General features: G+C 40.0%; 1 protein-coding gene across 1 annotated transcript in view; it reads left to right on the top strand.

The window, feature by feature from the left end:
- The window catches only part of LINGO2 (leucine rich repeat and Ig domain containing 2), a 546,343-nt gene that overhangs the window by 353,563 nt on the left and 180,284 nt on the right, over positions 1 to 12,496 (top strand). Inside the window, exon 4 of the mRNA XM_063320456.1 lies at positions 6,787 to 6,828. The gene's annotated coding sequence lies outside the window, so the exon portion shown is untranslated. The remainder of the gene's footprint in view (positions 1 to 6,786; positions 6,829 to 12,496) is intronic.

Genomic DNA, 12,496 nt, shown 5'->3' with positions numbered 1-12,496 from the left:
CTGCTGGAGGGTAAACCAGCCTTTATCCTGGTTTAATAACTCTCGAGCCAGGTGCATGTTAATCCATCGAGTTGTTTGTTGTGGGGTTTTTACATAACATAAGGAGATATGTACTTACTATAAAGTCTTATCACAGGTAGATTTAGTAGTTGTTACAACCACAAAATATGCGTTGGTGTCTGTTAAGCTCAGGTGTAACTGAACAGTATGTGTTTCTGACAACACTTACACAGACAGAACTGCAAAGATATCCTAGAAACAACTGCTCTTGGGAGCTTTACTGTAAAAAACTTAACTCTCGAATGAAGTTAATCCTTTAGTAAAAGGAATATCTCCATTTGAGAGCATTGGGATGCCCATGGCAGTCTTTTTGCTTGCAACTTAAATAGCAGGTTTTACTTCTCTTCCCAGTCACACTGGCCAGCAAGTAATCCAAATAGAGTGAATTGTGGGGTGATATTAAAGGAGACAAGAAAGGTACAGTGCATCCCTTTTGAACAGTTTAAACTGGCCTACTGTGAGGTGTTAGCAGAAGGTTAAATTAAAGGTCAGTAGAGAATTGTTATAATTTGCCACTTCAAATAACCCTTTGTTAATTGAATTTTTGGCCACACACTTATTTTCTGGTTCCTCATCTTTAGTTGCCCCAGCTTAGGATCTGTAGGAAGTTTACAGAAATGTATTTGTTCCCCTGCTCAAAATTCCTGGTTCAGTGAGGTAGTTTCAGTTACAGTTAAATTACTCTGATAAAAACATTCTCAAAACTAGGTTAGCCAAGGAGCAGTATGAAAAAGGCTTTATAGTAGATGCTATTCGTAATGGTCTTGTGTTGTCTGCAGTATTGTGTGAGGAAAAGGTTCTAGAAATTGGCTTGGATTTGATTTTATTGTATTTAAAAGCCAAAATATAAGAAGAAAACAGATACTGTCAGAAACGGTTTCCACTGCAGAGCATCATGCACGTCTGATTCTAGCAATGAGATCTTGGCTGTGACACTGAGAGCAGAATGGTAGAAAAGCATTTTCTACCTAGGGTTGCTCCTTCACACATAGCCCTTCCTTCTCATACTTTGCTGCAAGCTCCTGGGGACGTTTTATGAAGAGCTAAAGAAGAGAAGCTTGTAGTCTATAAGGGGCAGCTTCACACTGCACACATGGCCTTTATCCTCCCTAAATGCATTGCTATCGAGTTGCTGAGAGACACCGCTACGTGTACACTGGTGAGCATGGGAGGTGTCTGACTTTGCTAAAATAGTCACATTAGCACTGTGCAGAATCTGGGCAGCACAAGAGAAATCAACGTGTTCTCCTTTTGGTACTCTGTCCTTCTGTGGCTCTGACCAGGACAAAATTTTACTTCCAGAGAAATTAAGTAAAATTTCAGTCTCTGTCTTCTCAAAGAATTCCCTTCCCATAATTGATCACAATGGCATACCATGTTGATAAAGGAGTGAATTTCAAAATGTGTACTGTCATTCTCACGGACTCTACTTTGCTTCATTGTCTGCTAATGTTATTGATGCTTTTTCGATGTTACATAAGGTTCACTGCTCTCATTTTCCATTACCTTCATATAAATACGTAGTTGCCTGCTTTAAGGCGAGTCTTGGCTTTTCTGTGTTAATGCTATAATTAACTCAGCAGAAATTCGTCTATAGCATACCATGGACTAAGCATAGTCATTTTTCTTGGTGAAAGATACAGTTTTTAGAGGGTGTGGAGGCAGATGTACATAGCATTTTTCTTCTTCTATTTAGTAGTGGTGTGTTAGTGGCATTGTTCTCAACCCCATGTCAGGAAATGTGCAGATAACGAACGGCAGTATCACTTCAAAGAGATGTAAAATATGAGAAGTAGCTGTCAGTGAAGAATGAGACTAAGCCACTAAGAATGAAGACGTGATGGAGGCTGTTGTGTGAGTAGAGAAAAATAAGGAACTAATGCTATTTAAAGTGGGGCAGTATGAAAAGGGATGTGATGTGACCAGGATGGGGATCTGTTGTTTACATACCTTCCTATAGAACATCCTGCCAGCAATGCATTCCTTCTGTGGCTCTGATGAAGCTGATTCCTGATAAAAGGTCCTGGCAATGCATCCTTTAACTTCGTGCAAAATTTTCCTGTGGATGTAGATGGATTGATTGTGGCTGAATAATTTTCATCTTCCTATAGCCGCAAGACTGTATTCGTGTATTCTGCCTTCGGGTGCTAAAAGTGAATCCTCACTGTTATTCCATGAAATAAACACCAAGATTCTGTTTTTTCTTGCTTTTGTAATCAGCATGCAAAACATGATTATATATAAAATGAGGATAGAAATTAATTCATCTGTAATTATGTGATCTCATTTGGCATCTAACTATATGATAAAAATCGGTGATTAAATTTCCTTTCAAAGTCTTTGTTCATCAGTCACAAAACAAGCTTGGTAATTATCCCTTAGTTATTGTGAGAACTGCGCCTTCATTATTACATTCCTAATTGTTTTCAGTTAAGGAAATTTATTTTTATAGATCACTCAGCTGACTCTCTTAGACTGGGTGATTGTCCATTGTTTTCAGTGTAGAAAGCAGGGGCTATAGATTATGTTAAAATAAATTCTTGTTATTCTGCTGGTACATAAAATAGGATACATTCTATGTACATACCTCAGTACACATTGTATTTTCTTCTTCTATGAGGCATTCCAATCCAAAATGTGTTATAAATATTCACAGAACATCCCAGCAGAGACCTAGAGTTTGCCTGAAACTGCCAAGACATGCATCATCAAAGAAAAAATAGTTCTGTGTTCTAACTGTGGGTGAGATAAACCCATCTTCTGTGTGGAAATCTCACGTTTATCACCCAGTCAATTCTGCAGACAGAATCTATGTTTTTCTTAACCGATAACTTCCAAGTCTCTTGTTGGGGAATTTCTGTTGTATCCCTTGAGGTAAATTAAACATATTTGCATTTAAATATAAAAGCTCTAACACACAATGCATTGGACAGAGTCGCACCCCCATAAGCAGTTCCACAGGGAGTCTGCAAAGGTGCCACTCGAGCCGATTCCTCACGTGCACTTGCACGGGCACCAACCCCATGAGCGTCAGCACGGGGCACCTCGGCCGGATTGGGGTCCATCCCCTGGCTTGGCTCTGCCTCCTCATCCCCCGGAGCACTCGCCTCCCACAACCGACGGATTGCCACATGGAACACTGCAGCGTTTCTTGTCTCATCACCGAGGGAAACTTCCCTCCCTTACCGAGAGTCCTTCTGGCTCCGGCATTCCTGCATCCAGCCAGTGCAAACCCTTCTGCTGTTGGACCTTCTTGCTTTCCATGCCAGACCATTCCTTGGTCCCAAATTACCAATGCTGAGCAGCTACAATCTGAATTTCCCCTTCACTCTTCTGGGTGTACACACAACTCTTGTAACTTGACCACATTTGCTGGATTTTCAGAGCGTCAGCAAAATAGAAGTTTTGTGGCAAAAAGGCTGCTCTTTCAGCAGATATGAAGTCTTCTTCAAAGCATAGGAACACTAGAACTGTAACCTGGCAGAACTTGACAGAACTTTCTACCAGGGGCCAAATAACAAGCTTTATTAATTCCCCCTCATATCTCATTTATTTGAAGACATTGAATCATTTGGGTAGAAACTTTCAAAACCCAGGACTTCGAGCCAAGCTTTCATCTACTGTCTTCTTTTCAGACAGATGAGGTGTGGAAATCCTTTAACTGACTGAACAGCCATAGTTTGGATGCATTATTAGTCAGCAAAGCTGATTTTGTGCCTTTTGTTCTGACACTGACACTAATCTGTCTCGTTATGCCATCATTGGCATAATTTTGTTTCAAGGAGGTGTTTGGTCATTATTAGCAGGCAGAGGAAAATCCAGTGACAATCTATGAACGTTGCACCTTGAGGTGCATCCTCCTGATCCTCCTGAACATTGCACCACCTGATTTCTGGATACTTGTGTCTGTCTATTGGTTTTGCAAATCAGGATTTATATTTTTGCATTTGAATAACCTGTGCCAAAGCGTGAATTAATTAATTCTTGGGATGAAATAAATTGACTAGGTTCATGAAGTATGTTGGTCTATTATGAGATTGTTCTTTCAAGTACATGAAAGTTTGTTGTTTTTTTTAAATTCAAATAAATATTTCAGAATATATGCAAATTTTAATAAGCGATGTGGCAGTGAAATGTAACGTAGTCATCACTGAAGGGTGTCAGCTACTTTCACATCAGTGATTATTGGAGATGATAGCCCTGAATTCAATGTGGTTGTGTCAAACATAAATCCGTTATTATCAAAAACAAGGTGGCAGGAGTTTAAGGATGAGGAGTTGTGAGGTCCCTCATAATCTTTATCTCCATTGACTTCAGCTGGATACAAACAAAACTAGCATTTGTTTAGCATTAGGTGCTACATCATCTAAACCACCTATTACAGTGTTAGTTCAGAATGCTTGGAAAGCATTTTGTAGATAATATCATGAATTATGAGTTGTGGTGTGTTTTGAAAAAACATCAGCAAAAGAGTTGATAAAAGATTTGTTTGGGAATATAGACTGAAAATAAGAAATCTGAAACATGTACAGCAGTACTGGAAGGAGTTTGACAACTCACTGAGTTCTCTGTTTAGGAGGTAACAGTTAGAAACATATGTATACTATTAAGTATGAATTACAGCTAAAAAATTATATTCTACAAATACTTTCCAACTTTCATAGCTGTCCTTACTTCCAGGAGGGCATTTTTCTTACTTTTGTCACAACTGTCAGCATGTTTTCCCAAGTCATTCCACTTAGAAGGAACGTATACTTCCCGGACATTAATGCATTTGTTTCAGGTATACTTTCAAGCTGATTAATGCAAATCAGCAAATTTTAGTTATGGGGGGTTTTTTGGTTTGGTTTTTTGTTTGTTGTTTTTTTTTTCTAAATATCACTTCTAGAATGTTGAAAGATTTTTCTGCAAAAATATTTGTCTAAACTTACCTTCTTATGTGCAGGATAATGACCCTGAAAATGTTTGTCAGAAGTTGCAGTGTCTTTAAAATGAAATAAATGTTGTTGCGTTGATCTGTACACACAAGTATACACTTAAGGAGAAAATGTAATTTTGCTACACGAAAACAGAACTTATCTCTAGTAAGCATTTTATTAAGACAAAAATATATGATTTATTTTTGAGTTAGCTACCTAGGGAACATGTTCTCTTTGAGATTAGCTTTGTGAGTATCCGGGTAATCTAATAAATTGAAGATTTCAGATTTGTGAATGACATATTGTAGGATCTGGAATTTTACAGAAGATTAATCTTGAGTCACACACGGTGCAAATCTGCAAACCTCCTATATCTGGCCAGATTCAGTGTGCATGCTTTTCAGATTGCCTTTTGTGCCCTTACAAGGGAGTTGCAAGTCATGTTGTTGAAGGTGGGGAAATACACATTTTTTGTGCTAGCCAATAAAGCAACAGCTATTGAGACAAGATTGCTTTGATTCGTACGCCACTGTGATGGTTCCTACAAAGATCATTTAATGACATGAACGTAAAAGAAATATCTTGGATGATCCCTGTAAGCTGTGTATTTTGCTATAAAGCAGTTAAACCTGTAAAATTAAGGTGAATAAGATGGTTGTACTATTTATATTTTAATAAGGCAAGCTCTGTAGTAGAATAGCAGACAGTGTTTGGACTATAGTGCTCTCATATTTCAAGGGTGGCAGGTAATTTCATACGTCCAGAAAACTGGATGTAGAGAGTCCAAAGTATCATGAATTAAGATATTTTCAAAGGGGTGGGGAATAAACAAAAATTTTCAGGCAGTATTTAAAAAAATATATGTCCATGACATACATATATAGGTCTGTGTATATATGTATAAATATATGTATATATTTATAAATGTATATGTAAATGTGAACAAGGGATAGCAAGGACAGGTTACCAAAGGAGTAAGCATCTTCTTAGTCTCTCAGAATACCAGAATTGCCTGTTTGTCAAGAGGGCTCTGATGTCTTGAACTCAAGGTGCAAGATCCTCAAACACTATAAATTGCTATCACTTTTCTGAAATAATTCCAAATGTAGAGGAGCAAAGGATCTGCTCTAGAGATTCTTCCAAAAACGAGTATGAGAAAGTCTGATGTCATTCACATAGTACGTGCAAATAACAGAAATTAGAATGAGAAAAGAGTTATCATGGTGTTCCTGTGCAAAATAAACTGTTCCCAGTGCTCTGCCTATAATGCTTTGTCCAATGTGCTGACACCACCATTGGTAAACAAGGAGAAGTCCGGTCGTTATATTCCCCTTCATTCCAAAAAAGCTGAGTAAGAGGTTGGTGCTAGGTATGTTATTTTCTGTCATCTGTAAGATTGGTATTTATTTTTTAACAGTTTGTTGGTTAACTGCTGCTGCAGTAACCAGTGCTGCAGAGGGAGTACAAAATATTGTTGAAGCTCGCTTCATAAAATAGTTGCTTTAGAAAGATTTCTTGCTAGGCTTTGTAATACAAAATGAGCTGAAATCCGGGTTTGGAGGTTGGAGTATGCAGGACTGTATATTACAGTGGACCTTCTCCTCGGAAACCTCAAAAGAGGACTGAGGGACTGAAGAAATTACACTCACCTCTTGAAGATAGCTTGAAGGAAGTCAGAAAGGAGCATGCTGCTTGGTACTAAGGAAGCTTGCAAACTGTGATGAATAAAAGATTTCAGATAATAGGAATTTTTATCCTAAACTAAATTAGTTGCAAAAGTTTTAACAGGTGAATTTTATTTCCAAAGGTGCAGTGATTGTCTCCAGGACTTGGACCACTAAGTCTTAAGGTATGTTATTTATACTTTCCCTAGTAAAACAACTTGATCTGAGTATGTCTTATATTACTGTTTGCAGCTATGTTGCAAGAAAGTTAAAAATGAAATGGTGTTATTCTTATGTTTACAAATATTAGGGCTTTTTTTCTACATGGAAGAGCTGGGATGTGTATTGTGTTCTTTTGATTGACCGTGGCAAGTTGATCACAGGTCATATATCTCACCGTTGTTAAATGGAACAGGTTTAACTGATTCATTGAGTGATAAGTTTTGTTCTGTTTTGTGCCTTCCACTCTTAAATCATGAAATCTGAAGAAGAAAAATGTAGTGCAATCTCTGCGTGATTTTATTAAGTCTTCCTTTATTGAACCTTAGTTTTGACAGAATGTGTATCAAAGCTCGAGTTCCTGCAACTCATTATTATGGAACTTCAGCTTTTCATTTTATATAAAATGAGGCTCTAGATCCAAGACTATGGAGAGGAAAAGAAAAAGGGAAAAAAAAAAAGAAGAAAAGGAATTTTAGAGAATCATGAATTAGATAGCAAACAAAAATGCAGGATTTTTTTAATCCAAAAATATCCCCTCCATTTTTAGTGTTTGATTTTATGGTTGCTGGTGCTCTTCATTCATGTTTGTGGTTTCTTGTGCACTGTGAGTGAGAGGCTACAGAGGTTAGAGAGCACACATGCATGCATCTGGAGAACTAATCAGTGAATTCTTTGGTGTTTGTTATATTGCCCTGCTGTCCTGCAGGTATGCTTGCTCGCATATTTACATTTACCAAAGCCTGGAAAGACTTTTGAAGAATCCCTGCCCTCCCCAGCCCATGCTTGATCTTTTGGCAAAGGTCTCCCACGTTTTTTATATGTATGTTTCCAAGTGTCTTCTGGTAGACCCATCATCATCAGAAATAACAAATGTCCATGTTCAGAATTTCTGTTCATGCAGTAGCTCCAGCGGGACTGGGATGTGTCACAGCTGTTACACGAAGCAAAATATTTGCATACATATGTGTAATACGTTTCATTCATGACCCACTGGAGTTGCTGCTGCTGCTCAGAGCAATTGACAGCTGCTCTGATGAACCCCACATCAGACACTGTAAAAACGTCAGATTCCATTCCACCAACAGGCAGTGAACCAATCAGCAGTAAAAACAGCTAAGTCACACAGTCGTAACACTTTTCTTGCAGCGGTGCTAGCTGGAAAAGAAAAGTTCCCGTCCCCAGTGTTGTTACCTAACAATCTGAGCAATCTGATCTAGTTGAAGATGTCCCTGCTCACTGCAGGCGTGTTGGACTAGATGAACTTTAAAGGTCCCTTCCAACCCAACACATTCGATGATTGTATGATTCCAATTAATTCCAACTAGTTGGCATGCTACTCTTACCTTCAGATTAACTTCTGATAACTGCTAGATATGTGATTTCAATGGTTTCGAGCCAGTTCTTAGTAGGTGACAATCCTACATGGATTCGATCCTTTTGGTTTTGGATTTGATTAACATGTTTTATTGGCAGGTCAGAGAGGACAGAAGTCAAACAGGTCGTGGGAAAGGAATAACCATGTTACTGTCAGGGATGCATATTCTGCCATGCAACAGTTAGCTGGTATCAGTCTTCCAAACCAATAACCAGCACTGTAAATGCAAATGATGGTCCTAAAGCAGTTGATATTTGTAGTCTGTAGCCTTTGCATTTGGTGTTAGAAACTGATCTGTGAGCACATATATAGTATAACCATTCCTAAATATGTATCAGTTCAACATCGAATTTTTTTTCACCCTTCATCACAACTTCAAAAAGTCTCCTAAACCTATAAGGAGAGATTCAGATGGCACCATCACACTACTTTATTTTCTGAAAGTTCCCACTCTCTGTTCCAGCACCTTCTCTCTTGCTTTCTTCTTTGTTTTGTTGCTACCTCTGGAATCACCTCTGTCAAAAACCCACTGAAAGGACTGAAAATCCAGTACCAACATTTAAAACAAGTCATCAGAACTGATATTGCATTCATTGCATCAGTATAGTTTTCTCTCCGATAGCTTTTTCCCATCCTTTGCCTGTGCTCGTGATTTAAATGTTAAACCGTTGGGTCAGTTTATATGGTGTGGTACAGCAAGAAGCTCCTCTTCTGCTGTCCTCTTTTTCCATTAAGACTACTGAAAAAAATATGATAAATAACAGAGGGGGCAATGAGTATCACCCCACAGATTATACAGAACCAGTCAAAGAGCAGTTCCTCACATGCCTCATTTCTTTCTTCTTTGAGACCTAGGCATAGTGATAATGTTGCAAAACAAGACTGTCAAAATGCTAATGCTGCAATTAGCAGTGTAATTCTCAAACCTGAGCAGGATTTCAGGCCATCACAGAGCCTAAGCTCGCAAGGAGCAGAGACAGGGCAGGCTGCTGTCACCAGTAATATCATAGAGTCTCTCAATATGTGGAAATTGGGTTCTGCTTCAGTCGCACACACCTGAACAAAACCATTGCAAAACATAACCCCTTCATTTATGGATTCTGTTTTCACAATGGTGGAAACCCAACAGAAGGTGTAGGCTTGTTGTGAGTGCTTTGTTTGTTTGGCTTTACTAGTTTCTGTTAAGTAGCACACTGTTAGGTATTTGTTTCGTGGGACTGTGCTCTTAAAAGTATTCTCCAGATTTTAGCCTTACTAGTTCTCCAGTGTTATTACCTCAGTTCACTTTCAAAAATTGGACTGCAGTAATGGTAAAAAAGAATAAGTAGAGAATGAAATTGATGTTAAATATTAAACCTGTCTACTTAAATAGGGTTCGGGAGGGGTTAGGTGTAGTGGCAAGTTCTTGCGAAGATTCTTTATTTAAATGCCAGTTTTGCTGAATGCCTGTGACTTCAAAAGTCACAGCTAATATTATTGCACCAAAAACACTGGCTTAGCAGAGTAGAGACAAAATAAGCTTTCTTCTAATGCTGTAAAACAATATGCTGTTGTAAACCAGATTACACTGGTATGTCTTAAGGTACTATGAAGTAAGCAAAAGCTGTTGATGAATTTTTTTCATTCTTTCAACATTTTATAGGATTTCACAAAATCACAGAATGTTTGAGGATGGCAGGCATCTCTGGAGATAGTCTAGCTCAATGCCCCTGCTAAAAGCAGGATGAGCTAAAGTAGATTGCTTAGGACCATGTACAGTCAGGTTCTGAATATCACGGAATCATAGAATTGTCTAGGTTGGAAGGGATCTTTCAGATCATCTAGTCCAACCATCGACCTAACTCTGACAAAAACCATCCCTAAATCATATCATTAAGCACTATGTCTACCCATCTTTTTAATACCTCCAGGGATGACGATTCCACCACTTCCCTGGGCAGCCTGTTCCAATGTTTAATAACCCTTTCAGTGTAAAACTTTTTTCTAATATCTAATGTAAACCTCCCCTGGTGCAACTTGAGGCTGTTTCCTCTTGTCCTATCACATGTTACTTGGGAGAAGAGACAGACCCCGACCTCTCTACAACCCCCTTTCAGGTAGGTCTAGAGAGTGATAAGGTCTCTCCTCAGCCTCCTTTTCTCCAGATTGTACAACCCCAGCTCCCTCAGCTGCTTCTCCTAAGACTTGTTCTCCAGACCCCTCACCAGCTTCATTGCCCTTCTTTGGACCCACTCCAGCACTTCAGTGTCTTTCTTGTGAGGGGCCCAAAACTGGACCCAGTACTTGAGGTGGGGCCTCACCAGTGCTGAGTACGGGGGATTGATTACTTCTCTAGTCCTACTCACCACACTGTGCCTTCTTGGCACAGTCCATGCTGTGATGCTCCAGTCCATCATCTGTGGCCCTGTGCTGGAGTTCCTCTAGTAAGTACATGTGTCTCCTGTACCAGAGAGGTCATACCTGGGCCCAGCACTCCAGGTATGTCTCACCAGGTCTGAGCAGAGGGGAAGGATCAGCTCCCTCAATCTGCAGGCAATACCCCTCCTAATGCAACCTCCCTTCTTTGCTGCAAGGGCACTGTGCTGGCTTATGATCAGCTTGTGTCCCAGGAACTCCAGGTTCTTCTCCGCAGAGCTGCTTTCCAGACAGTCAGCCTCCACGATATATTGGCTCTGGAAGTGTCTGTCATTCCTCTCCAGGTTCAGGGGTTTGCATTTCCCTTTTTTGAACTTCATGAAGTTCCTGTTGACCCATTACTCCAGCCTACTGAGGCCCCTCTAAATGGCAGGCCATCCATCTGATGTATTAACTGTTCCTTCCCCTTTTGTATCATCTTCAAATTACTGATGGTGCACTCTTTCCATTGTCCAGGTTTTCACAAATGGTTGAAACAGTGTTGACCCAAGTATCCATCCCTGAGGTGAACCACTAGTGAATGGTCTCCTCCTGCACTTTGGGCCATTGATCACAACCCTTCGAGGTCAGCAGTTGAGACAATTTTCAGTCCACTCAGTATGCACTTATCTAACCCATTCTTCCTCAGTGTGTACGTGAGGATATTATAGAAAACAGTGATTAAAACCTTACTAAAGTTGGGGTAAACAGCATCCACTGCTCTCACTTCATCCACCAAGCTCATCGTCTCATTGTAGAATGCTATCGTGTTGCTAAGCACAGATTCCCCTTCACAACTTTTTTCCCCCCAACATTTTTACAGCACCTATCACTATGATTTTGATTTAAGCCTTTAACCTTTGATTTAAGAGTACAGGAGCTACTGTAACCTGATAATGCTGAGCCCTTTTGAGTCTCTTGGCAGGTAACGATCATTTGTGACAGAAATAGCAAAAGGATTGCGAATGCTCTAATTCCTTTTCTCATGCTGTCTGGTGTCTTGCTAATAAATTCACAAAGCTTATATGATTAAAAACTTGAGAACCTGGTGCACTCTCTGTGCTCTAATGTAAGGTGATAGAAAACTTGAAGCTTTCTTTGGAAATCTGAAGGTGGCTTTGAAAGTTAGTTGCCAGCAGCAGAGGATGAGCCCACAGACTTTTGTGGGATTTCCTGCAGGGGCAGGATGTCGTTCTGTGCTGATTGTACCCGGCCACCACCTCTGCAACTCCAAGTGCTGCACTCAGATTTCTTGGTACAGTAAATGACTTACTGAGCCAGAAGCATCTCAGTTTGACTGTGTATTTTTGCACAGTACTGCAGTGGGTCACTGACTGTGAAGTGCTTGAGTTACTGAAGTGAACAAAAGAAGTGTTAGTAAAAATAAAATGCTTTCTGCGAGCATTGGGGCTGTGAAAGTGGTACACTTGCATGGTGTGAGTCCTCATGAAGTTCAACAAGGCCAAGTGCAAGGTCTTGCACATGGGTCGGGGCAATCCCAAGCACAAATTCAGGCTGGGCGGAGGACGAATTGAGAGCAGCCCTGAGAAGAAGGACTTGGGGGTGTTGGTTGATGAGAAGCTCAACATGAGCCAGCAATGTGCTCTTGCAGCACAGAAGGCCAACCACATCCTGGGCCCCATCGCAGTGGTTTTGGAACTAGGTGATCTTTAAGGTCCTTTCCAACCCAAAACGTGCTATGATTCTATCATTCTAAATCTATGGTGACTGCTCCCAATCAACTTCTTATCTTTTTCGTTTTGGAAAGGATTTCCAGGATTATTTGTTTCGTCTGCCTGTAGTTCCCTACATACTCCTTCTGACTCGTCTTGTAGCTAGGGATGACACATTCTCCTACTGCT

The sequence above is a fragment of the Chroicocephalus ridibundus genome, chromosome Z (genome assembly GCF_963924245.1).
Source record: "Chroicocephalus ridibundus chromosome Z, bChrRid1.1, whole genome shotgun sequence".
NCBI classification, from domain to species: Eukaryota; Metazoa; Chordata; class Aves; order Charadriiformes; family Laridae; genus Chroicocephalus; species Chroicocephalus ridibundus.
This window is presented reverse-complemented; position numbering and strand designations above follow the sequence as displayed.